Here is a 24,046-nt window from a genome sequence, read left to right on the forward strand (position 1 = left end):
AGCTAGATGCAGAAAAAAATTATATTCAGTTTGCAACCTGATGGAGGTCAGTATAGATGGATTAATAGAACAAGACCCACACACAGCTAGAAGCCCAATATTTTTTCAGAGGTAGATGCAGAAAAAAATATATTCAGTTTGCAACCTGATGGAGGTCAGTATAGATGGACTAATACAACAAGTCCCACACACAGTTAGAAGCCCAATATTTTTTCAGAGGTAGATGCAGAAAAAAATATATTCAGTTTGCAACCTGATGGAGGTCAGTATAGATGGACTAATACAACAAGTCCCACACACAGCTAGAAGCCCAAATATTTTTTCAGAGGTACTGTAGATGCAGATAAAAATTAGTTTTAATTTGCAACCTGATGGAGGTCAGTATAGATGGACTAATAGAGAAAGTCCGACACACTACTAGAAGGCCAAATATTTTTTCAGAGCTAGATGCAGAAAAAAATTATATTCAGTTTGCAACCTGATGGAGGTCAGTATAGATGGACTAATACAACAAGTCCCACACACAGCTAGAAGCCCAATATTTTTTCAGAGGTAGATGCAGAAAAAAATATATTCAGTTTGCAACCTGATGGAGGTCAGTATAGATGGACTAATACAACAAGTCCCACACACAGCTAGAAGCCCAAATATTTTTTCAGAGGTACTGTAGATGCAGATAAAAATTAGTTTTAATTTGCAACCTGATGGAGGTCAGTATAGATGGACTAATAGAGAAAGTCTGACACACTACTAGAAGGCCAAATATTTTTTCAGAACTAGATGCAGAAAAAAATTATATTCAGTTTGCAACCTGATGGAGGTCAGTATAGATGGACTAATAGAGAAAGTCCGACACACAGCTAGAAGCCCAATATTTTTTCAGAGGTAGATGCAGGAAAAAAATATATTCAGTTTGCAACCTGATGGAGGTCAGTATAGATGGACTAATACAACAAGTCCCACACACAGGTAGAAGCCCAAATATTTTTTCAGAGGTACTGTAGATGCAGATAAAAATTAGTTTTAATTTGCAACCTGATGGAGGTCAGTATAGATGGACTAATAGAATGATGCTATGCCCAAAAGATTTTACTTCACTAGGTGCAGTAAAAAAATTGGTATTCTATACACAGGTGGTATATCTTGCAACACAGATAGGCTACTCCACTGACTAACACACTCTGCAATAGGCCAAAAAGGATTAGCTTTGCTAGATTCAGCCAAATGCTGTGAAAAAAACTTGCACAGCACTGGCACAGACCTGCCTGGCAAAAACTGATAGGAACTGATGTAACCTAGTCCTGAAAAGGACTCCAATTACAATTAGTCTTTACTCCCACAACCTATCTATTTAAGAGCACAGACCTCCCTGATAAAAGTCGTAGGAAATGCTGTAACCTAGTCCTTAAAAGGACTGCAATCACAACCATTCCCTACTCCCAAGCTATCTGTATATTTGTGCGAAAATTGGCTTGAAATTAACAAGGTATAGCGCACACAGCAACAGCGGTGCCGTCTAACACGCAGCTGCAGCAGTGAGAAAATGGTGGCGACGGGGAAAATGGCTTGGTCTTATAGGGCAAGGACACGTGACATACACTGCCAATGACACATGCCCTTGCTTGTGTGAAAAAAAGCACTTCGCTCCGTGTGTGCGCTGCTGATAGGCTGACAGATTGCACCTCCCCACTGCAAATGCGGGAAAGAGAAAAAAAAATGGAGATCTTCATTGTTCCTGCAGAGATCCATCCCCTGCCCCTCCCCCCACCCCGCTGTACACTCAAACTGCGTATTAACATTAATTTTCATCATTACTGAGAAAAAATCCAGTTATGATTTTGGTGTGACGCGCCCCCTGGGCCAGTGCTGTTTGGGGATTACCCGGAGCCGGATCTGATGGGGGTTGTAGTCTCCGAGTGGCGGCGACCCGGTCCGTGCCCAGGGTGTCAAACTCAGTGTGTGGCAGTCTTTACAGATGTTATTAGTTGTTCTTAGTGTCGACTACGCCACCCGTTGATTTGCGGTCAAAAGGCCGCCGCTGCAGCAGGGTCCGCTGAGGCTGGTGGTATATGTGCAGCTGTGGTAGTATAACCCCCAATGGGAGGGGTATAGCCTCAGGGGGTCAGGTGTAGAGGATGGTGGTAGTGGTGGTGCAGTGTGGATGGTAAGAAGACTCAGAGTCGGGCTGTGCAGTTCAGGGTTTTTACTTACTGCTGTTCTGTTGGTCACTCTGGCCTTGAGTGACTGCCCGAGCCGCACTGCGTCCACCAGGTCCTGGACTCGGCCAACCCCCAAGCAATTCTGGAGCGTGGTCCTGAGCTCCCTTTCTGACTGTCCTCTCTACTGGCCGTTCCCACCAGGGGTCCACTTATGTCCGGCTCCCTCGGGTCTCCTATTGGGTGAACCTTCTTTGGCTTCCCTGACCCTATGCTCGGTGTGCCTTCTTAGTGGACTTGGTGAGGGGCTGCTCCACATGTAATGTCGCAGCCTCCGGTTCTTAGTTGAGGGTTGTTTCTCTCCTCCACTAATTTGGGATCCGGTTCCCTTGCGTGCCAACCCTTCACCCTTCTGGTTGTATACTGGGTTCTTGGGGTTCCTTCTTCTCCCCCTCTGGGTCCTTCTCTTCTCCTCTCTCTCCTCTCTGCAGGCGCTCCTGGACTTCTCTCAGGACTGACTGACCCTCTACAGAAGACTGACCCTGATCTAAGATGGTGCCCACCTTATATACTCCCTCTATGTGTGAGCTCAGGTGACCAGCACCCAATGAGCTCCTAGCCTTACCCAAACTGCTCCCCCTATCTGCCCCTACACTACTGGGATGTTCCACCCCCCCTCCCACTCCAGCCAGGGACAGACACTGTCGTACCTGCACATATACTGGTGGGAGTACCGTCGGTCTGTCCCCCGGAAATGGGATGTATGTAGTGTATGCAGCTAACTGAGCTCAGTCCCACACTCCATCCTTACCCGGGAGTGGAATACCACACCTCTGGCTTGAGGTGCAATACCCCTGTAGCAGCCGAGTCCTCAGGGTGCTACAGGTGCACGAACAGTTATCGAACATAACCTCGAACAGCCGAATTTTTCTCAAATTGTTCGTGTTCGCCGAACGGCTCGAACACCGCCCAAAACAGCTCGAATTTGAGATTGGCGAACAGTTCGAGTAGAACAACGCTCATCTCTAATCTACACATATTTGGTGTCGCTGCATTCAGAATCGCCCAATGTATCAATGTATAAAAAGGATTAATCCAATCGGTAAATGGTGTAACAAGAAAAAAAATCAAAACGCCAGAATTATGTTTTTTTGGTCGCCGCAACTTTGCAATAAAGTGCAATAACGGGCGATGAAAACATCGTATCTACTCCAAAATGGTATCAATAAAAATGACACCCCGGAACGCAAGAAATAAACCCTCACTCGGCTACAGATCCCCAAAAATGGAGACGCTACAGGTCTCGGAAAATGGCGACTTTTTGTTTAACAAATTTGGATTTTTTGTTTCACTACTTAAACAAAAATACATGTTTGGTATCTGCAAACTCATAATGACCTGGGGAATCATAATGGCAGATCAGTTTTAGAATTTAGTGATCATGGTAAAAAAAAACTGTGGAATTGCACTTTTTTTGCAATTTCACTGCATTTGGAATTTTTTTTTCCATTTTCCAGTACACAATATGGTAAAACCAATGGTCTCATTCAAAAGTACAACTTGTCCCGCAAAAATAAGCCTTCATATGGCCATATTGATCAAAAAATAAAAAAGTTATGATGGCTCTGGGAAGAAAGGTAGCAAAAAATCGAAAGCGCAAAAACGGAAAATAACCCATGGGTGAAGGGGTTAGAAAGGGACTTTGCTAACATATTGTGCCATTTCTCTTTAATTTCTTCTGGAAATGTATAACGGAAAGCTTGCGGTTTAATATTGTTCACACTCAGTGTTCGTTATACAAAAAAACAAATATTAAAACAAATCTGAACTATATTTGTTCTGTATAATGAAAATTAGATTAGTCTTTACTAAATTCCCTCCATAATTATAACATTATGGATGTCTTTTAAATTATTTGTATTATTTCAAATGAGTTTTCCAGGTTAAAATAAAATATTGTGCTTTATTTCCACAAATAGGGCAACTCTCGTCCACGAACTGTGTCTGGTATTGCTGAACATCCCCATTCAAGTGAATGCCAGACACATTCCATGCAAGAGTGGCATTTCTAGGAAAAAAAGAAGCAGACACTGGCTAATTCCTTTCAGTGTTTAATCATTCATATTCTGATGGCATACTGTCATTTACAAATTTCTTAAAAGGTTATTCCCACAATCGCATTATTTTTCACATAGCAAAGTAAATGTATAGTATTCTTAATATACCGACTAAGCCCACCATATCATTTCTTTCTTGCACCTTGTCTGTTTTTTTGATCTCTATCTGTCCCTCTTTGCATCCAGCTTCAGATAGCAGAATGGGTGGTCCTTTTCTTATCTGCTAAAACTGGATTTCTCAGTAGCACTTGCTTGTTTTCAGTGCTGCAGAGTCCTTTCTCTCTCTCCTGTATGCTCCTGAATAGCCCCAATATGAGTTATCATCAAGCTCATTTAGGTGTAGAATTCACTTTATAATCCTGTGCACTCTCTGCTGACAGATTTTATCGTCTACCATCTGCATCATAATAGCTGCTTGTGTATTGCTAGCTGGTTTATAGCAGAGATCAACATTCCTGCACTTCTCAACAATGGAGCTTGTAACTACTAGGTAGTGCAGAAATGAGTTCTGTTTACTGCCTACTGCTGATCAGTTATGTAAAACATGAAATGCAGTTCTGTTGATGCATATAATAGAAGATTATCTTATGTCCTATGCATCAAGAGCAGCATTTGGAATTTCACATCTCTGGTTTGTCATTAGCAGGTAACAAACACAGCTCAATTCTTTTCAGCCATTATATATACAGCCCCATTCTGCAGTATATCATTCCCTATAATACAGACCCTTGCTGCATTATATGACTTCTTCCAGCTCTTTGATATACAGCCATATCCTGCAGTATATCACTCCTCTCTGCCCCTCTGTATGCAGCTCCATCCTGCAATGTAACACTCTTTTCAGACTCTTCTATATACAGCAATATACTGCAGTATATCATTCACTTCAATCACCTCTATATAAAGCCCCATCCTGCAGGATATCACTCATCACAGCCCCCTGTTTATAACCACATCCTGCAGTATATCTCTTCTTTCAATCCATCTATACACAACTCCATCCTGTAGTTTAATGTTCTCAGCCCCTCTAAATATTGCCCCATGCTGCAGCATATTTCTCTTTTTTGCACCTCTATACAAAGACTCATCCTACAGTATATCACTCTTCTCAGCCCCTATGCACAACCACATCCTGCAGTATATCACTTTGCTCAGAACCCTGCATACATCCCCACCCTGAAGCATATAACTCCTTTCAGTATTCTCTGTGCACAACCATATTTTGCAGTATATCTCTTCTTTTAGCTACTCTATATACATCCCTAACCAGCAACATATAACTCCCCTTAGCCCCTCTATATATAGTCCCATTCTGCAGTATACCTCTTCTTTCAGATTCGCTTCACACAGCCACATCCTGCAGTATATCACTTCTTTCAGCTTACTTAATACAGTCCTATCCTGTTGAATACTTCTCCTCTCAACTCCTTCTATATGCATCCCCATCCTGCAGTATATCTCTCCTCTCATCTCCCTTTATATAAAGGCCTATCTGAGGAGAAATATCACTCATCTCAGCCCTTCTATATACAGCCCCATCATGTAGTATGTCATTCCTTTCAGCTTACTATACACAGTCCCATCTTGCAGTATATGTCTCCTCTCAGTCCCTCTAAATAAAGCCTTATCCTGCAGTATATCTCTCCTCTCATCCTACTCAATACACAGACCTCACCATGCAGTAAATCTCTCTTTGTATACCTTTATATACAGCCCCCTCCTATAGTATATCTCTCTTTTCAGCCTGCTTTATACACAGCTCCATTTTTCAGTATATCACCCCTTTCAGCACCCCATACACAGCCCATTCTTCAGTAAATCACTCCTCTCAGCTCCTCTATATACACCCAGATCCTTCAGAACATCACTCCTGTCAGCCCCTCTATATATAACTCCATCCTGCATTACATTGTTCCTATTAGTTATCAGCACACAATCACCGCACAGCTTCTTGGTATGAGCTCTGAACTGTAATGAAAATGTAGCTTACTTCTAAACACATGCAAAAGCATGGCTATGCTGGTAGGAAGCTAGCTGTGCACATGATTTACCAGGAGCCCTGGAACTACGCCATGATGTTTCTAAACACAACTGGAGGGCAAATACAGCCTGAAGGAGCATCATTTGGGGGGTGACATGTGTGAATTGGGTCAGATTTAAAAAAAAACTGTCATCAAGATTTAGTATCTCAGACTAATGACATGTATGTAAAGGTGCTTTAATGCTGATTAAATACTTATTTTTGTTGTAGAAATCCATTTTGCTGTTTTAGAAAAATCCATAGTTGAAATTGTATGCTGACTTTCAAGTGCAGTGCCCCCTACAGTTCTCCTGCTTCTCTGCCTTTTCTCCAATTGCTGCCTTCCTCCTGTCTCTGGAAACTGAAACATGAGTGATTTGTCAGTCAGAGATATTAAGCAAGGAGTGTACGGGGAATAAGGAGGCAGAAGAGTTGTAAGTGCAGTGCCGACCCACAGCACTTGCAACTTATTAGCATACAATTTCAACTATGGATTTCACTAAAAAGTAGAAAAATGCATTTATGCAAGAAAGGTAAAGATTTAATCAGCATTAAAGCACCTTTACATACACACCATTAGTTTGTGGTATAAAATCAGGCTCCTTATATTGACATGTATTAATAAATATACTGTATCTATATATTATTATAAGAGTAAATTGTAATTTAGGGACTAAACATGTAAGGCCCTCATATATATTATATAAAAAATTCAGTCACCTGATCCTTTTGTTCAGTGGACAGATAAGCCAAGATGATACTGGCATCAGTGCTCACATACAGTGGGTACGGAAAGTATTCAGACCCCTTTACATTTTTCACTCTTTGTTTCATTGCAGCCATTTGGTAAAATCTAAAAAGTTCATTTTTTTCTCATTAAAGTACACTCTGCACCCCATCTTGACTGAAAAAAACAGAAATGTAGAAATTTTTGCGAATTTATTAAAAAAGAAAAACTGAAATATCACATATTTCACATGGATTTTAGGGCATTCATTTGTATATTGGGGGCGGCTAGGGCGCATGTGCGCAGAGAGGGGCGTCAGATAGGTTTGTCAAGGAGCGAGGAGGTAGTTAGGTGGCTGGGGATCCGAGGCTTGAGTTGGTGACAAGTGTTACCAGAATTTCATTGCTACGCTCGGTTGGATCGTTACCCAGAGGTTTTGGTGTTGCATGTCGGGGGTAACAACCTTGGTGTTCACACAAGCCCAGATTTGATCACGGATATACATCACGATGTGTTGCTCCTGTGGTTATGCAATTCATAATTGAAGATCAATTGGTCAGACATTGTACCTAGAAGGGTGTGCTGCCAGATCCACTGAAACAATTAATAAAATAAGAATTAAAGTAAATAGGCAAGTTGGAAATTTTATAGCAAGAAATGGAGTAGTTGTTAAGCATACCGATTTTGAGGCGGGGGAGGGAAATTTTTGGCGCAACGGTTGCGTGCATCTGAACCCAGTCGGTATTGACCTTTGGACCTTGAGGATTCAAGAGAGTGTGGAGCGGAAGCTTCTTTTGGTGGAGTGACTCGCATCATTGAGGAGTCAAGTGATGCTCACTGTGGCAGTGCAAAGGGGTTCTTGTTGGTGGAAAATTCAAGGTGGGGTCCCTGGGGAGTCAGTGGCATGCTGAAGATTTTCTGGTGACGGAGGTGCCCTTTGAGCTGGTAGTCATGGCTGGAGGAAATGCTAGAAGATTTAAAAATATTTTGGGTAGCGTCAGACCTTTTGGAGCTCCAAGAACCTCATTCAACCAAAAGTTATTATTATTGTTATGTTTGTTATAATAAAGGCCGACTTGGCCAATTTAATATCACAGAAAAGAAGCAGGTCTTGCCAACACGAGGTAAGATTACCAGTGCACAAGCAGAATGCAGCAGACCTGCTTGATTTAAAATTATGGGCGTCATTAATAGGCTGTAAGCTAGACACTGTGCATCACACCTATCTGTGTGACTGGCATCCTACGCAAGCCCCATCTGTGTGCAATTGTAATACTACACAGCCACTCACATATCTGACAATTCATGGAGGGGTTGGCTGTCGCATCAGTATTTTGCACCTATGCTTGCCCCCACCTTTATCAATGCATTCTGCTTGTCCATTGGTAATCTGACCTGGTGTTGGTAAGGCCTGCTTATTTTCTGTGATGTTTTTTGAATCCATGTCCTTTTCTGTGTGCTGTTTTGAATTTTAGAGTAGGGACTCGTAAGGTAATGAGGACCCTTGACGCAGGTTGCGAGCTTGCGTATTTTGGCCAAAATATCGACGAATACCTCATGTAATGTATTTATCTTATACATTATATTTCATCTTTTCTTGCACATTTTTCATTTTTTGCAGGATGCAGCCGGCCCTTTAGTCTTGGTTGGGTCTATTGGGGCGTCTGTCCTGTGGGGTGCACGTATATAGTGCTTGACAGCCTGCTTGATTTAAAATTATGGGCATCATTAATAGGCTGTAAGCCAGACACTGTGCATCACACCTATCTGTGTGACTGGTGTCCTATGCAAGCCCCATCTGTGTGCAATTGTAATACTACACAGCCACTCACATATCTGCCAATTCATGGAGGGGGTGGCTGTCGCATCAGTATTTTGCACCTGTGCTTGCCCCCACCTTTATCAATGGGGTCTGCTGCATCCTGCTGATGCATTGGTAATCTGACCTGGTGTTGGTAAGGCCTGCTTCTTTTCTGTGATGTTTTTTGAATTCATGTCCTTTTCTGTGTGCTTGACCAAATTAATCCAACACTCGGGTCTGTCTTTATTTCATGAGGGGTAAAGAATTGTTAAAGGAAAGAAATCATGAAGGAAGGACAGCATCTACACTACTCGAGTCAAGGATAAAATGGAGCCCCAGCAAATCTATGGGCAAAATGACACTTGACTCGACTTTGTAGGGACGACAAGAGGTTAAATGCTCTAAACGAAGCAAGGGAAGTGGGGTCAAAAGTTTAAGGAGGAGGTATTGAGGGGGTGGTTATTTTCAAATGTGTAGATACATATAAATAGGATGGGAGGGGATAATGGGCCTTCATCTGTAAGGAGGTACCACAGTAAAAGTTCCCGCCTGCCCTGGCTTTTCTCTTTGGTTAATCTGAAAAAGGGGCATAGTTAGGATTGTCATGGTGTCATTTCGGCTTGGCGGTGTGAAGGGGTTCTTGTAGTTGGTGGAAAATTGTGGTGAGAGGGTTGTGCATCAAATAGATGGCACCCTCCAATCTTGTTTGGGATTTGGAAATGGCCTGGGGTAATTTTTAAGACTCTTCAGGGTCGGATCCCTGGGGAGTCAGTGGCATGATGAAGGTTTCTGGTGACGGAGGTTCCCTTGAGTTGGTGGTTGCGGCTGGAGGTAATGCCGGAAGATTTAAAAATATTTTGGGTAACGTCAGGCCTTTTGGAGCGCCAAGAACCCTTTTCAACCAAAAGTTATTATTGTTATGTTTGTTATAATAAATGCCAACTTGGCCAATTTAATCCAACTCTCGGGTCTGTCTTTATTTCATGAGGGGTAAAGGATTGTTAAAGGAAAGAAGTCTTGGAGGAAGGACACCCTCTACAATACTCGAGCCATGTGTATGACCAGTCCTGACTAAATTCTGTCTGTCTATAAATTACTACCTGTTAGTAGTAACTATGAAGAATGTAAAGTATTGTACGTAATAAAGAGTTCACTCTCAGTCAGGGTGTTCTGTCATTTTCTACAAACATACTGTGGAGGAAATCTACAGACTACCATGATAACATTGCCTCATCTCTTGTAACTGTTATTATTCTCTCTTCATTTAATCTTACACTAATTATTCACATTGGAAAGAGTCATATACTGTAATACCCACTTTCCTAATTTCTTGCAACTTTTCTAATCTTGCTTTCATTAGAAACTGATATGCCTCAGCATTGTGTGTTGTCTCGCTAATGAGCAGTCTTTTATGTGGTTTTATGTATATTTTAACTCAATGCAATAGTTTGTATTACAGATTCTAATTAAATCCTATCACCATTCATAACATTGTTACAATTTATTACTGAAAAATTTCCTGACTGCATACCTATAGAAAAGGGTTAAGTGAGCCTTGTTCATTAGTCATTAGTGCTTCTCTTCAGAAACATAATTACCACATTTGGTTTTCAGCAGCATCTCATGTTAATTACAGCATTTCTTCAAGTGAAATTTCCCAAGGTCTTATAACAAACAGCAATAACTGTCATTTAATTCTCCCATCCTTCATTTCTGAGACATCTGCCCAAGGTCAATCTCCCTCGTCCATTAACATTTCCCCACCTGTATCTATTTGTGTCAGACACTCCCAAATTTTAAATGCGTTGTGGAAGATCTCTAGTACACCACCATCCCTCTCCATTAACATTTCCCCACCTCTTCTGTTTGTGTCCGACACGCCCAAATTTTTAATGCTTTTTCCACAATGCTTTGTGGAAGATCTCTGGTACGCCACATTATTGCTTGTATTTTATATTTCTATTTATTAGGAGACTCCAGCTCTGACTTACTATACATGTCAAGTAACAATTTGTTTTTTCCTATTTTTTTTATATTAAAATATTTGACCATAGTGAATGGAAACTAAACCCTATTCTGCACCAGGAAATTGTTGTACGAAGCAATGGAAGGAAACCAAATTCCAGACACGCACTGTATTTAAAAATTAACAACTTTGTATCATGTATATGTTTAAATTATATTGCATATTATTGAAAAAATTATGGAAATCTTGAAAAAATTGATGCAATTTACTGCTAACTGGCATATGACTTGCTTGCCTGAGTCATGTGGTATTCTTCATTATTAGAAGTAGGCAGCATTTAGACATTTGGATAAATTGATGAAGGTCTGAGAGTTTTAAACAACTTGCTCAACTGCAGAGTATGCCTTGCCACAATATCAGTTCTATATATACTGCTAATTATGTCATTAAGACACTGAATGATGAGGCCATGTAAAAAGCAAAGGATGTAGTCAATTGACTGATGGATGAAACCATTTAGGATATATGCACAAGTTTTTTGAGGAGTCTTTTGGAGTAGGTCTGCTCCAACAGATGCCTGAAAAATCAATAAAAAAAGACCCTTCCTATACATTTCTTTTTGCATGAAATATTTTATTGAGGGAAAAGAACATTACTGTAGGCAAGGTGACAAAGATATTATGATAATAACTTTTAAGCAGTTCTTCAATCCTGTGAAAAGTATGGACTATAGCAAGGATGAGAAATTATCAACCCACCTCAGTAGTGATTAAGGAGAAAAATACATGCCACCCAGTCTGGAACAATATGTCCTCCCTACTATTTGCATCATTAAAGAGGAGTGTGAAAATAAAGGGAGGGAAAGATGGTAAATATGGAAAATAAGAAAACAAGGTATGGTGGGAGAGTGGCGTGGGGGGGTGGGTGAACTGATATGTAGTTGTCATAACAAAAACTCAAAAAGCTCTAGAAGAGGTTGTGGGTCAGGCACCCATGAGGCTTGGGTATTCATCAGAGAATTTTGTCTAAAAGTATAGGATTCTTTTTAAAAGCAGAAGTTAGCTGCTAGATACAATATATCTCGTTACTTTGTGCAAACCAATTTGGGATGGAAAGAGAGGCAGTGGACTTCCAAAGAGCCAGAATACAGGCCTTACCTGCTGACGTAGTAAAGAGTGGCATTAGCTTTTTATGGGTATGTTGCTGTGATGGATGAGAAAGAGACTTGGGTTCTTTGGAAGACACCTTCGTGTAAGTTTGGAGGAAATCCTATGTACCTCTTCTCAAAAATGTGTCAGATGACTGCAGTACCAAAATATATGAAGGGATATATTTTCTTCAAGACTGTCAGAACCCGGTATCATCTGGTTAAGAGTTTATAATTTGTTTATTTGTACCTGGTAACTTGGTAAAACCTCCAAATGGAGTATACTATATGTGTTTTGGCCTTCTCTTCAGGTGTCCTCAACAGCTGAAGGTCCCTTTCCCATTTTGACAGGAAAGGAGGAAGCTAGTCATCAGAAGGCTCTACAAGCCATTGAAAATCTATGAGCATAAACATGGAACCAGGTCTCAAGATGAGCACAGAGATTTAAAGGTGGTGATAGGACATATGGAATGTGTTGAGGGATAAAGAGATTGTGGAAAGTGGGTCAATTACGAGGCTTGCAGAAAATTTAGGTTAGGCAAATCCGGAAGATATGTGATTGAGTTCTATACCTTAACTCTGCTGCCCGACTAGTTCATCTCTCTCTTCGCTACTCCTCTGCTACCCCCCTTTGCAAATCTCTTCACTGGCTCCCAATTGCCCAGCGTATCCAGTTCAAACTACTAACACTGACCTACAAAGCCATCCATAACCTTTCTCCTCCATACATCTCTGAACTAATCTGCCAATATATTCCCTCACATAATCTCCGGTCCTCCCAAGACCTCCTTCTCTCCTCCACACTTATTCGTTCCTCATCCAATCGCCTCTAAGACTTCTCCCGAATATCCCCCATCCTCTGGAATTCTGTGCCTCAACACGTCCGATTATCTGCCACATTCGGGTCCTTCAGATGGAACCTGAAAACCCATTTCATCAAGAAAGCTTACAACCTGCAATGACCACGCTGCCACCTCAACACCATTGGAGCTACTGCAACCCCTCCAACCTACTGTCTCCTTCCCCGTTCCTGTAGAATGTAAGCCCGCAAGGGCATGGCCCTCTTCCCCCTGTACCAGTCTATCATTGTTAGTTCACTTACTGTAAGTGATATCTGTATTTTGTATGTAACCACTTCTTATGTACAGCACCATGGAATCAATGGTGCAATATAAATAAGTAATAATAATACCAGATAGCCACTTTGTCCTGGGTAAGAAATGTCTGACTTGATTTTTCCACTGGTGTAGCTAAGTGTTAAATTTGACCCCAGAACCTTACAGTGGAACAGAAAGACTGACAAGTTTGGGGAAGAGCAGCAAATGGGTAAAAGTAAAGGATAGAAAATGCAAACGAAAAAGACAGCAAGCAAACTTTAATTTGGGCCCCATTGTGGGGTGAGAATCGATGTGTGGTAGTAAAGGAGTCTGAAGCCATGATAAATGAAATAGCACGGTAGAGGAAAGAGACTATTGAACACAGCTTTTTTTTTGTGAAGTACCTGCACCGGTCCACAATGTAATCACTGACAGCAGAATTTAAACACCATGGACATCCATTGAGGTGAATACTGGTCTCACTGCAATGCAAACACCAAAGCTTGCTTTACAAAATTCAGAATTTTTTGAAAATAATAAAAAAACTTAACATGTTCGATATCACCATATTCGTACTGACCTGTATAATTATGTTGTCAGGTCATTTTTACTGCACAATGAATGGTGGAAAGATAGAACCCCAAAAAACATGGCATTACTGCATTTTTTTCACTTTTTCACCACACGTGGAATTTTTTTTTCCATTTTCGCTTACTGTACATGGTAAAATGAATGGTGTCTTGCAAAACTACAACTTGTCCCCTGTGGGTTCAAAGGTTTAGTATATAGTATATAGTCCTGTCAGAAGTGGGTTTCTTGTATAAATGCAATCTGGGTTCCCCGTTTGAGGCCCGGAGATTTCAGCGCGTCAGCAATCTGAAGATGTGGCGAGGACCAGATGGGTGATGATGAGGAGCAGGAGAACAGGAGAGGTGAATGGTAAATTGAGTATAAAGATTTTCTTTATTTTTTACATCTTATGTTCATTATGCTCTGGGGTCTGGAGAGAGAGGTTAATAAAATTCTCTGCAAATCAAATTTCCATGGAAAAACTTGCGAACAAATGAATTTGAATTTCATATATGCACACAATGTTTTTTTCAGATGAATTACGATTGAAATCCTCCTGAAAAAAAAACATAAAAGTACTACAAAAAGTGAAATAAAAAAAGCAAATTGTTAAAAGTTTTTTTCTGCTGGTGTTTTGGTTAACCTTATATGTAGCATTTTTGGGCTTGCAGTCTTTAAGGCAGAAAACTTTTGTAAAATGCTCAAAAAGATACCTGGGCATCTTCCAGTCGTCTTTTTAGCCTTCCCATTAACTTCTATTGTATAGCCCAAAATGCCTCAATAATGCCGTTACGTCTTTTAAAAGCTTGGTCTCATTAAAAAGCCTGAATCCTGAAGGACAAGTCTTTGTGAGTATTTTTTTTCAGTATTTTTTTGAGAGTGGCCATTCAAAAAGTGCCATAAAAAGATGTAGTGTGTGAACATACCCCTTTGCTTCACTGAAGCAGCACCATTAAACCACTGGATGGTTTAAGTGGTAAGCTATTTCTTCATTTGTAACATTGCTTAGTGCTATGAATGAAACTATTTTTACTTTTGTTGGGGGATGGGGTGGGGTGCAAGTTTTATGGCAGGTTTATTTTATATTGTAAAAGGAAAAGCTTGCAATAAATTTGCTATGATAAAAAATCTAAATTGCCATATTTTGTATCTGTTAATGAGCCAGATACTCATATTATACACATTTTAATTATCTTATATAATATTATAATTTTAATGAGTGCTTCCTTTATGCACATTATACTTTTATAGTAAGTGTTTGGATGCTATTTTTAAAGAAATCGTAAAATTATGAATTCCTTTAAATTAATTATGTGTTATTATTTTTTATGTTTTTTTACATGTTAAAAAATCATTTGCTATATTCCCAGAAACAGAGTCACAGTTGTGCATGAACTTTATCTCATATTGCAGCTCATCCACTATTCAAGTGACTACATGACACATTACAAGAAAAGGAGTAACGCTTCCAGAAAAACTAAACAGACCCCGGATAATTCCTCTAAGGGCTTATTCACATTTTGCAGATTTTCTGCACATTTTCAGTCCAAATTTGGGGACATTAATTATCACTCAAATACTCCAAATAATTTCCATGCATAAATTGACCGCTGCTGTAGATTTTGAATACCACAGAATATCAATTCATTGTGTGGATTTTCTCTGTGGATTTCAGGTAAAATTTTTCGCAAAATTCACAACAGAATTTACATGCAATACATGTTAATTTTGCTATAGATCTGCACTATAATCTACTACAGAATCTGCACAGAACTTTTTTCTATTACATATAAAACCATCCTAAGGGCTTCCTATTCCATATTGGGATGCAGTGCAGTCACTGAAAATATACATTGCTTATCATTAATTACTACATTGGTCATTTTCATTTCTCCTCTCCTTTCTACCTTTATTTACCCTTTTTCGTTCCTGTTCCTAATCTTCTTTTTTTTCTTGGTTGGTTATCACCATATATTTGAGAGAGTTCGGTTGAGGCCTAATTTGTTCTGATATAACAAAAGGAATGTGATAATTCTGCAGTTATTTAAGGTAATGGTGGTGGGTGGTGTTGTAGAGGGTGGTGTTGTAGAGGGTGGCGGCGGCGTCGGAGTCCTGAGAAGAAGCTAGGTCGGAGAAAGGGAGGAGGGACTCGGAGAGTGAGTGGAAGTCGATGAGTTTGAGGTTTCTACGGGGGTGGGGGAGTGTGCGGGGAGGGGCGATCAGAGGGGGGGGGAAGGTCAGTAGGTTGTGGTCAGATAGGGGGAGAGGTGAGTTTTCAAGGTCAGAGAGGGAAAAGAGGCAGGTGAAGACAAGGTCCAGTGTGTGACCGTCGGTGTGTGTGGCGGATGAGGTCCATTGGGAGAGACTGAGGGAGGAGGTTAGGGATAGGAGTCTAGAGGCGGCGGTGAAGGGGGTGTCAACGGGGATATTGAAGTCACCCATGATGATGGTGGGGATGTCAGAGGAGAGGAGGTGGAGGGGCCAGGTTGTGAAGTGGTCAAAGAAAGAGGAGGGGGATCCTCGGGGACAGTAGATAACTGCCAGTTGGAGGTTGCAAGGGGAGAAGATGCGCACGGAATGTGCCTCGAAGGAGGGGAGGGGGTAGGAGGGGGGCGGCGTAATCGGGATGAAGGAGCACGTGTTGGCCAGGAGTAGGCCGACGCCTCCACCGCGGGTGTTGTTGGGGCGGGGGGGTGTGGGAAAATGTAAGTCCACCGTAGGAGAGGGCGGCCGGGGAGGTTGTGTCAGAGGGGGTGAGCCAGGTTTCCGTGATGCAGAGGAAGGAGAGTTTTTTGGAGATGAAGAGGTCGTGGACGTATGGAAGTTTATTGCAGACTGAGCGGGCGTTCCAGAGGGCGCCCGGAAGGGAGACTGGGGAAGCAGGGGCGGGAGGGATGGGTCTGAGGTTGTTGAGATTACGGGGGTTGGTTATATGTCGTGGGAGTGGGGGGGGTGGTGTGATGGGGTGGGCCAGGATTAGGGGAGATGTCACCCGCAATTAGGAGGAGCAGGGAGAGGGTGAGAAGGTGCGGGCAGGAGAGCTTGCGTGGTGGGCATGTTTGTTTGGAGATGGAGGGTTGAAAGTGGAGGAACAGTTCAGAGGAGAGGGAGAGGTGGGTAGGTAGGATGAAGGGAGAGATAAGCATTTCATTACTGGGAGGAGTGATGAGTGGGGGTAGTAGGAAGTGGAGAAGGATGGGAGTGAGGGTGAGAAGATGCGGGAACATTGCGGGGGTTAGTAGTGGGCGAGAGGTGACAGGGGTAGGAGGCAGCCCGGGAGCGATGTAGGTGGGGTGAGTCCTAGTGGGGGACAGGTGGCCGCATGTGAGGTGCTGCTGGGGGAGAGGATGCGATCAGGGATGGGGAGCAGTTCAGGGATGTGTTGCAGTCCAGGGGAGAGGTACAAACAGCCGGGGTATAGGTGAAGGTGAAGTAGCCGGGGGGAGATGCAGCAGCCGTGGACGAGGTGATGGAGCCTAGATGAGAGTGTGCGGCTGGGGATAGGATGATATGGCAGGGATGGGGTGATGCGGCAGGGATGAGATGAAGCAGCCGGAGATGAGGTGATGCAGCAGGGATGAGATGAGGCAGCCGGAGATGAGGTGATGTAGTAGAGGTGAGATGATGCAGTCAGAGATGAGGTGATGTAGCCGGGGTGAGGCGATGCAGCCGAGATGAGAGCAGGCAGCAGAGGGTGAAGTGAAGCAGCCGATGATGGGAAGATGCAGCCGAGGATGGGAAGATGCAACCAAGGATGGGATGATGCAGCCGAGGATGGGATGATGCAGCCGAGGGAGGGATGAGGATGCGGCAGAGGATGAGATGAGGCGGCCGAGGATGGCATGAGGCAGCCGAGGATGGGATGATGCACCCGAGGATGGGATGATGCAGCCGAGGATGGGATGATGCAGCCGAGTATTGGATGATGCAGCCGAGGATGAGATGATGCAGCCGAGGATGGGATGATGCAGCCGAGGATGGGTTGATGCAGCCGAGGATGGGATGGTGCAGCCGAGGATGGGATGATGCAGCCAAGGATGGGATGGTGCAGGTGATGCAGCCAAGGATAGGATGATGCAGCCGGGAGCAGGATGATGCAGCCAGGGGCAGGCAGCAGGGTGGGAGGCAGGATGAGAGGCAGCCAGCAGGGTCCGAGGCGGCCAGCAGGGTCCGAGGCGGCCAGTAGGGTCAGAGGCGGCCAGTAGGGTCAGAGGCAGCCAGTAGGGTCAGAGGCGGCCAGGAGGGTTAGAGGCGGCCAGGAGGGTCAGAGGCAGCCAGCAGGGTCAGAGGCGGCCAGCAGGGTCAGAGGCGGCCAGCAGGGTGAGAAGCAGCCAGAGGGGGTTCGTTGCGGCCAGGGGGCCGGGTGTGGTGGGGAGTCAGGTGCGGTCGGGTCCTGTGAAGCTGAGGGCCCAGTTCATTCAGGGGCACGTTGCAGATAAAGGCCTGAGCCTGCAGATGGGCCAGGTGTAGCTGAGGGCCCAGTGCGGTCAGGGGGCCCAGTGCGGTCGGGGGGCACGGTGCGGTCAGGGCCAGCTTAAGCAGGTGCAGCCAGGGGCCAGGTGTAGCTGGGGCCCAATATAGCCTGGGGTACGGTGCAGTCAGGGCCGGCATAGACAGGTGTGGCCGAGGGCCCGGTGCGGCCTGGGGTACGGACCAGACGGTCTTGGCTGCGGTGTGGGCAGCTGTGGGGCACCGGGTCGGGGCAGGCCAGTGTGGGGGTCCACTGCACAGTTTATAGGTTGGGAACTGCAGTGGGGCAGTGGGCTCCGCGCTAGGCCGGGGCCGATAGAGGTAGGGCACCAAAGGCGGCACCGCCAATTCCCGCACAGCCACGGCCCCGCACCACTGTGGAGGGTCCCAAGGGCAGCGCTGACCGCTCTACTTGGTCCTCAGCTGGGTATGCTGCGGTGGACCCCGTGGGAGCACCGATTGCCCTCCGCAGCCCACAGCTCTGTAGCACCGCGGGGGGCCAGGCACAGGTACGGGAGCCCAGGAGGGGGCAGGCCAGGCCACGGTCGGGCCTGCAGCAATGGCGGGGTGTGGAGGACGGGGACGGTGGCACCGCACTTACCGGTGGTCCAGGCGGTGAAGAGCCGCACGGAGGTCCGGGGCTGCTGCAGCGCGGATGAGCGCCGCAGCCTTTGTGGGACCGTGCCTGGAGCGCTGGAGGCGCCCGGGTGCCGGCGGTGTCGGGGACGCAGGCCCAGGTGAGGAGCCACAGGGCACGGCAGTCCAGGCGGTGAAGAGCCGCACGGAGGTCCGGGGCTGCAGCAGCGCGGATAAGCGCCGCAGCCTTTGTGGGACTGTGCCGGGAGCGCTGGAGGCGCCTGGGTGCCGGGGACTCAGGCCCAGGTGAGGAGCCGCAGGGCATGGCCACTGGCCGCACACGGACAGGCCGGCCAGAGGGTCTGGTGGGTGGCCCAGATGGTCGAAGGGTGCCCGGGGGTGGTGGTAGGTGAGGATGGTAGTGTGTAGGGAGGATGGGCGAGCTTGGATGCGGTAGATGGTGTCCAAGTGCCTGGAGCCTCCCTACGTGCGACCATCACTCCCGGCGGCCATTTTCCATTTTGAATAGTCAATCACTATTTTTATCATGTTCCTTGTATATGGCCTCATAGTCCATTTTATCTGTAGCAACTGGTAGACATTGGCATTTTTTTCTTTTGTGCAATTTAGTGGGAATACATTTACTGAGAGATTAAAAATGAATTATTGACAAAGTGATCACGGCTGTTGGGATTTTACATTGGTGTGTCAAGCAAAGGAAAAAGCAATCCTTATTTTCCAAGGTCGGAGCTTACACTTCTGGGACTACCAATAGGACATTTAAAGTCTATATACTGTTGATATGTCATAATTAATTAGGAATACATAAGTTTTCTTGACGACCTTGGGAGTTATCCAATCTATTGTGTGGCCCTCAGAGCGGAGAAGGTTGTGCACCTCGGCTATATAGGTATTATTTCTGGGTATCTTCCAACAACTAAATCATCTTTTTCTTTTTATTTATTTGTATAAATGTTCAATTAGTTCAGATTTTTTTTCACTGTTTTGCCTGCTCTTCATTGACCCATCATCATATTTTGAAAAGAAACAAAACAAAACATAGCCACCCACAGATAATGAATGCTTGTGATTGCTGCCACTTTATAATTATGTTTTATAAGGCAGAAAGAAATAACAGCATGACTATTGTTATATAAATTACTGGAATTTTAGCTTTCTTGTGTATTTCGGCTGAACTTTCTAAGATGTGATAGTGACCAGATAATAACTTTGGTTGTGCAACTATTGCAGAACTCTGGAGTCAAGTAAAGAGATGCGCAACAAATGCATCTATAGGATCAATAAGAAAGTGTTCAGTCACATTACATGTGACTCAATGAATCTATAAATCAAATAAATTGCATCGTCATAGAAATTTGACATGCTTTTGGTATTCTCTGATACAAGTTAATTCTCATAATTGTTACTTTTAAATTAGAAAAAGCCGGTATAACGGAGAAACGCGCGTCAGGGACTGAGTCCCGTGTTCTGATAGTATAGGTGGATAGGGAAATTTAATATACCAATGAATAACAGTGCAACATTTAAGCAATTTTGATTGAAGGTTCTCTGGCCAGCCTGTGATTCATATAGCACATGTGTAAAGATCAGGTGCTCTGTGGTCTTAGCGTGGTTAGCATTCGGGACGCAGTCCTATTTGTGCGGTACCTTAGAGACTGCAGAATTTAGTTTACTTATGATCATTGCAGTCCTGTACAGTGATCGATTGTCCTGTGGTCCTGGCACAATACAGCATGCTGATCCCGCTATCACATGTGTGAGCCACTCCGGAGATTTATGAGCAAGCACGTGCAGCCATCAGCCCGGCCATTCATGTGCGGTCGGGCGTACCGATTGCAAACTCAGGAGTAGGACTGGAGATGAATAGTGTGGCTAGGGAATACCATCCCCAGACCACTCTTTACACTACTAATCTGTCTCCTTGATCTGCACTAACACAAATCTAAGGCTTGTAGGTGTAAAACTGTCAAAGTATTTGCCGGCATTTGCGGAGCTCGGCACCTGGGAGAGGATAGTGAGCACAGTTATACATATAATAAAGCATGATCCATAGTTGATTATTACAGCAGGCAGTGTCAGACTATGTGAGCTGGATGTCGGGTGCAGAACATAGCTCACATTTATATGAGCAATCCATGCTAATTGTTTAATAGATAACTTATAATGAAATTTCATTGGGCCAATTCAGGTGCATAATTTACAGCCATAACCCAAAAAATAAGGGACTGGGTTAGGCATCTCAATTAATTATATAATTTTTCCACCTTACTACGGACCGGGTCTTTGTGGGTCACTATTTGATAGATGGTGACCCTGTATGCATTTATTAATGCACGTTTTGCACAAATTTATTATTCATTTTAATAGTAATTTTCAATAAATGTTATATTTTATATTCCATTCACATCTTTTCCTCTTTTCCCTTCCCAATCTATACTCGATATAATTATGGTGGTGCACACTAGTGAATGGCTGTCTAGTGAGATATTTCTATTTCTATACTTTTAAAATAACTTTTGGAGCCTGAGTGGTGTATGAAGAGCTTTGCAAAATGCAACAGTCATTCCATGCATTTGAAGTCATTGATCACAAGTGGTGGGATGACACAACTAATATTTTCCATGTAGCCCAAGTGTGCAGTTTAAGGAGTATTTTCTAGTGTTGAGCCACCCCCGTAGTGTTCGAGTTCGGTTCGTCGAACACCCGTGTGTTCGCTGAACTGTTCATCGAACTGTTCGTCGAACACCTTCGAACACCGTTAAAACCAATGGCAGGCAAACAAAAACACATAGAAACACATAGAAAACACCTTCAAAGGTGTCCAAAAGCTGACAAACTGCTCAGAAGACACAACTAACACATGGAAAAGTGACAAGTACATATAGTCATGCGAAAAGAAAAGAAGTGGAGGAGTAAAAGGAGGGGGAGACACAGATATAGGCATGTCATGCCCTTCTAAAATCCAAAAAGTGAGAAGCCGACACGGCCAGTCCGTTCCTGCCTGTGCCACCTCTGTGTCGCCGGGTTTGTGCCAGAGCCGCGGTGGACCCTGACGGCCAGCCCCCCTATCCCAATACTGGTGCCTGTCCGCCGGTGGGTCGAGGCCCCCCACGGTGGGGGGGGGGAGTAACATCTGCAGAAGAAAGACCATCTTCCAGCCAAACTAAGATGTCGACTTCTTTTCGTGGACAATGTGATACGATCCCATTCTTACGGACACGCCCATCGCTACAAATTCTAGATGAGGCACAAAAACAGCAGGTGCTTCAACGGATATCAAGTGCTCCTTCAAGTGGGCTCTCCATCACCTCAATTTCAACATCACAAATACTCCAGTCCTCCGAGGTGTCACCCCAATCCCACTTGCTTCCTCACAGCTCCCAAGTCTCCAGCTGCCCGTCTGAGTATGGGGTAACACAGATGGCTGAGTCTGCCCAGCTGTTTACTCATACTATAGCCTGGGAAACGGAGGTCTGCTCCAGAGCTTCTGTTAAACCAGATGAGGAAATGATCTGATCCGATACCCAGAATCTTTATAAGTTGGATCCAGGACCAGATGAAGAAGGTTCTGAGCATAATGTAGACCCTTGTTCCCAAACTGTAACTCCTGTTGGTGGAGACAATGATGAAGACGATGATGAGACTCAAATACCTGATTGGAGCGACAACTTGACTTTTCGGTCAGGGCAGGAAGAGGTTGGCTCTGAGGGCGACGGGTGTGATAACACACAGGGTGATGATGACGAGGTTGGAGATCCCACTTACTGTCAACCCACAGTCAGACAGTCGATGAGGTCAGCAGAGGAGGTGGAGGAGGATGTGACTAGCCCTGGGGATGGGGATGACTCGGTACCCGGGCATTTGCCTGGCCTTGGGGATGTCGCGGTGGTCGGCTCCCTGGCCCGTACCCTGGGGTCTCTCTTTAAAAGGGTGGATAATTGTTAATTTTATAAGAGTTCATGACGCCACCTGTGGTATCTGGTGACAAGCACCAGCGCTGCAGCAGTCCACTGAGGCCGGTGATAAGGCAGCTCGATGGTATAGCTCCCCACAGGTGGAGCTAGGTCTCAGGGCAGCGTATGCAGGGGGAATGCAGGACAGGCGAGACCCAGCTGGGTCAGAGCAAGAACGGGAACGGACACGGTAGTCACTTCAGTACCTTTTACTGGTGGAAATTCAGGCACATCCCGGAGCACTGTAGGGTGAAGGGTGCATATCAGGATCCTCCCCAATGAGCGGGTGTAGGGCCTCCTGTTTCTTGCCTCTGCGTAGTAAGTTTCTGACTTGCCTGGAGCTAGGCCTAACTTTGTCTCTGTCCTGCGCTGGCTGACCTTGTGGTAGGGCCTTCTCTTGGAGTTCACGCTCCCAGTATGCGGGGCCTAAGCGTCTCCTGGCTCTGTTACATATCAGCACCTTAGCGATCCTGGGACTTGTAGTTCTCCAGGGATTCCGGTTATGCCTTACTGGGTCATAGAGATACCGGTAAGCTCGGATCCTGTGTCCGGTAAATGCTTCGGGGTGAGCTGGTTAAGCTCCTCTGCCCCTTATGTACTAAATCGCCACTCGCCTTGGCCTACTCGGGCCCTCAATAGGCTATACACACTAACGGCAGCTTGCCGCGCTTCACTGATCTTACGGCACCGGCACACCTTAAGCTCTATCTGGGTTCCCTGAATCTAGCAAGCAGGAGCCTCGTGCTCCACTGCTGAACTATTAACTGCGTTCTCTAGACTAGACTGAGCTCCACTGCAGACTGACCTCTCTTAGGCTTCTCTACTGCAGGAACTCTTCAGAGGAACTGAACTGCCTAGCTCCACCTTCCCTATTTATATCCCTAACGGGCTCCCTCTGCTGGTCTGAGGTGGAAGGTGGAGATGTGTGAATGTTTATGGGGGCCTCTTGTGGAGGATTCCATCAATGCACTCTTGTAGGATCTGTGATACCAAGCGCAGCGGGGCATCACAGATGCTATTGACGACGAAGTTAGGTTGCGCCTTCCTGAACAGAGACGGAGTACTGGAAGCACGTCAACAACTGCATCCTCAACCACAACTCAGCCTCTGACCACAAGTCGTAGTGGCTCTTCAGGTCACATGGGCTCTAAGCCTTGCATAGCCTGGGCATTTATTCAGATCGATAAGGATGACCCAACTCGTGTTATCTGTAATATTTGTCAGCAAAAGCTAAGTAGAGGCCAAAAAATACATAGTTTGAGTACTTCATGCATGTACCGTCACATGGATATGAAGCATAAGTTGCAGTGGGAAGCTCACTGTGCTACAATGCGGCCTAGCCGGCTGGGCCAACCACCGTCTGCCCCATCCTGTGCATCCGCAGCCTTTTCATCCTCTGTGACTGGGGGGACAGCAGTCACACAT

This window comes from Phyllobates terribilis, unplaced genomic scaffold (genome assembly GCF_046119375.1).
Source record: "Phyllobates terribilis strain yellow unplaced genomic scaffold, ASM4611937v1 Scaffold_11__3_contigs__length_659146591, whole genome shotgun sequence".
Lineage (NCBI taxonomy): Eukaryota > Metazoa > Chordata > Amphibia > Anura > Dendrobatidae > Phyllobates > Phyllobates terribilis.